The sequence below is a fragment of the Pempheris klunzingeri genome, chromosome 15 (genome assembly GCF_042242105.1).
Source record: "Pempheris klunzingeri isolate RE-2024b chromosome 15, fPemKlu1.hap1, whole genome shotgun sequence".
NCBI classification, from domain to species: domain Eukaryota; kingdom Metazoa; phylum Chordata; class Actinopteri; order Acropomatiformes; family Pempheridae; genus Pempheris; species Pempheris klunzingeri.
The window spans coordinates 23,500,101-23,504,500 of record NC_092026.1 but is presented as its reverse complement, the minus strand read 5'-3'; positions in this window follow the sequence as shown (position 1 = coordinate 23,504,500).

Genomic DNA, 4,400 nt, shown 5'->3' with positions numbered 1-4,400 from the left:
CCGCATGTCTGTCATTGTTCTGTTTTAAATCACAATAAATGGTGATGATAGACTCATGATGCCTCAGCTTCTTCTGTGTCACACATGCCTGACCTGAGGCTGACGCGTCATCGTTATGGTCATGATTTGTAGTCGTGTGCAATATGAGTGTTCCTGTTATTTTGTTAACAGGTTAAAGGTGCAGTATGTAAGAGTTGGCCCTTATTGTCATCTAAAACATTCAAAACTTAACAGAAATAACAGCAGTGATGTGATGTTAACACTGCTGTAGGTATTGTGTGTCTCCCTCATGATATCACTGTGTATCTCAGGAGTGATAACGACTCACTGTAGCGTCCAGCATAATCTATTGCTGCCCCAGCGGAAGTTAACTGATCTTCAGCGCAACTAGTAACAACAGCAGCCAGACCATGGCGTACTGCTGATTCACCGGGAGCAGATCCACGCTAACCCGCCCTGGATTGAGGGCTGCAGTCACGGGAATGTGGAGTTGACAAAATGGGACCAGGCTGGCCAAGCAACAGGAAGTTAAGAACTGCTCCTGCCCACATCCTTCCAGAGACATCAAAGTACGTCAGCGGTCCTTGCTGCTCAAATATAGTGAGATGATTGAGGACTCCCTTGGTGTAAACACGTATGTAAGTAATTGTATATATTATTTTATATTTGATGATGTTCTACCATAAAGTTAGTAGTGTGTTCTAAGTGTGTGGCATAAAGGGTTGTAAAATGACACATTAAAGGACCTTCAATGAGATGAAGCGATAGCAGGGCTGGAGGTTCTATGGCACCATGTGTGATTTCAGGCATAGAGCAGTTTTAAACGTTTATAATACTTCACTACATTTTATAGATTTCCTCCTGGACAACAAAGTGTTTTTCTCCCTATACACCCTGAGGCGGGCAGAGGTACAGATTCAGAGGAGGCCGGTGGATCCATCTGTGCACGAGAGTACAGCTGTGCTCCCGAGGGACTGGAGCAAGGCAGCGTTTGGACTGGATAACAGTACAGTATGAGACCTCGGGTGGGAAACAAAGGCAGGAGAGGTGGGGCAGCTGGGCTGGGAGCTGAAGACAGACATGGCAGGAGAGTTCAGGTGGGCAGCTGACTAGAGAAGTTCCTTCAGTGGATGACCAGAAGGTAAGGCCGCTGGGTATGGCTTCTCCTGGAACACTGGGGTGTGGTCTGGAGGGGAGATATTTAGGCTGGAGGAATCAGTGAAACCATTCAGGAGGGTGGCCAAGGAGCTTAAGCTTGGGAGAGGATGCTGGACAGGTGGCTGGCTCGCACCTGGAGTGCAGGGGCATCTTCGGTGCGGGGCAGGCAGAAAACTGGTGGATCTGACATTTGCACCATGTGTTCCAGGCAGCAAGGAAAATGACCCAAATGCAGACAACCAGGCAAAATAGTTCAGTAATTTTAGAAATAAGATGATGATACAGACAAAGGCAGCAGGTCCAAACAGAAGTAGTGGAGAATCCACAGGTGAACAGGTGCAGGCAGGCAGCCGGGTTCAGGCGGATGAGGCTAGAATGGTAATGGAAAGCACTTGTACAGTGTTTCTGCTCGACCATTTAAATGACTTCTACATTCACATTCACACATTCCCTCACGTTTCTACCCTGCAAGGTGCCAACTTGCTCTTCAGGAGGAGCACAGACACACACACACACACACACACACACTCACAAACTGAAGGCGCAGCCTTAAGGAGCAATTTGGGATTCAGTATTTTTCCCAAGAACGCTTGAACACGTGGACTGGAGGAGGTGGGGATTAAATCACCAATCTTCCAATCAGTGGAGAACCCACTCTACCTCCTGAGACACACCTGCCTTCGGAAAGCTACGGCACAAAGCAACACTGGCGATCTGGCGACTAACTGATGAAAAGGGGGCTAGTGAATATACTGAGTGGATGACAGGAGAGGACGGAGAATGGCTGCAAGGCTCTATAGAAGCGCACGGAGGCAGAATGAGCCACACAGGAGTGAGGTGGCTCTCTACCATGCAATTTAATGTGCTGTTATTGTGTCCACCCCCTAAATGTTTTATTGTGTTTATTGAGTTCTCCTATGAAAGAAAACAGTTTACAGAGAGTAAAATGTGTACTGGACATATGTGAGCCTTCAGATCTAGAAAGGTCTCAATGGAAACTGTTGCTGGCTGCTGTGACAGCTGAGGATCTCCAATAGGACCACTTGAGTCTGAATTTAAAATCTCATCATTTTACTTCTGGCTTCAAAACTGTGACCTAATGTGAAAAATCTAATATTAGATATGGAAAACTGTTGTCTTTTCCCTCAGTGCAGCCCTGTGCTGCTGTCAGTGTGACATTGTGTCCCAGTCCTACTGGACTCATGTGTTCTGTTTCAGTGCTGGGGGGCTCTGCTTCATTCACAAGCTCATATTTACATTTTTGTAAGTCATAGAAGCTTCTTGTGCTGCAGTGTCTGCCTCAAACTGCAGAGAGAACAATAGGCACAAATGTCTTACTTTGCCATCGTTCCAGCCACGTTTCTACTGCTGCTGATCAACGTCTGAGCTCGCTCACGTTGATTCAGCCCATTCTGACGAGTGTGACGGAGACTAAGGACGGCTTTCAGCTTTTACATTTCCTTCTACATTTCCACAAGCAGAGAGACGAAGCACTTTGTGAGCTTGAAATGGTAACATCAGCAACATACATACATACATACGTAAGATCAGACAACTAATCAGTGTTTGTGATGACGTCTCGGACCACTGTGTCACTGCAACAGAATTCAGAGTGCAGATGAGGAAGAAGCACAAGAGAATGAAGTGAGAGCACGTTTTATTAGAAAGATTAACATCAGCAATACATGAGAGCAGGAAACACAATCCTGTTCCCTAACACACACACTTCAACTCCTCGTTAAGTTGTAGTGTGTTGATATGTGCACTAGTTTACTAAGAGTTGGGGGCTAACATGGAGCATCCAGACGGAGCTGTAAGGAGCTCTTACATAAATCCTCATTTGGTCTTTTCTGTTCAGGGGACCAACATGGGAATACCTGCATGAGTCCAACTGGATCCTGACTGGGATCACTTCAGATACAGACTGGAAGTATTCTTGAGGAGGGAGCAGTCATGTAGTCATGAATAACCTGGTGTCTTTCTGTCTGTATTCTCTAACTGAGTGTGTGTTTAGTGTTATTTTAAAAGTGTGGCATCACTTTATGCCTCATACTTTTACCCCTGTGAAGATAAAGAATTAATAAATCAAATAAATGATCAGAAACAGTAATAATATTGGGACTGCAGTCATAAGAGGGCTGTTTCTTTCTTTTTCTGCTCAGCTCCTCTCATGATGCCGCTCTCTGCCTGCCAGAACACCACACACACACACACACACACACACACACACACACACACATGGTTTTACTGTTTGAGTCACTGCTGGGGGAGAACACAGCATCGAACCGCTGCACCCATGTGTACTTCTAACACTTCTGCCTGCTCTCTAATCACTTTCTCCACAGCTTTTCAAAGTCAAGTCATTTGTCAGTCACAACACGGGATTTTGTAGTTCTGGTCCATTATGTTACACAAGAAAAGGGACCTCCATGGTGGACTGTGGGGGGGTGAGGATGGGGACAATGAACCTTGAGCAGGATCTGCCCCTGGTGCTGGGACCCAGTCTGGGGCCTGGGGGGGGGGGGGGGGGGGGGGGGGGGGGGGGGGGGTTGCATGTCTTCTGTCCTTATTTCACATGACAGGTTGCATGCTGACAGGCAGACTACCAGACACGTTTGTTAGCCCTCATCAGAGGATCTCAACACGCCTGGTCTTCACTCTGTGCTGTAATGGATCTCAGGTGGTGTGCAAACAGCTGAGAGGCAGAGAGACAGGCAGAGGCAGAGAGACAGGCAGAGGCAGAGAGACAGGCAGAGGCAGAGAGGGAGCGTCAGGGAGGATGATGTCATAGTTTTCAGTCGGTGCCGTGGAAGAGGCAGATGGCTGCAGCCTTCCTCTGCTTCCACCTCCATCCTCCACATCTGTCACAGCTCCAGCACACACCGAGGGCACAGAGCGACAAGCCGCAGGAGCAGGATCCGTTCGGGTAGGCTGTCTGCAGGTGGGGGGGGGGACCAAGCGGAGCAGCCCTGGATGTGAGCAGGTCATCCAGTCCAACACTCGATCCGGACCCGGACATGGGAGCGAGCAGGGGGCTGTGTGCGGGCTCCTTTTCTCCATTAGTTCTGTATTATGAGCAGGCGGCAGCGTCGAGGAGCTAGACCTGCCCAGAGAGGAGGAGGAGGAGGAGGAGGAGGAGAGACGCGCAGAAGGGTGTCGACGGAGAGAGGCAGGGGCAGAAGAGAGGAGGAGGAGGGGAGGGACGGAGGAGAATAACAGAGTGAGAACACCAGCTTCTAATA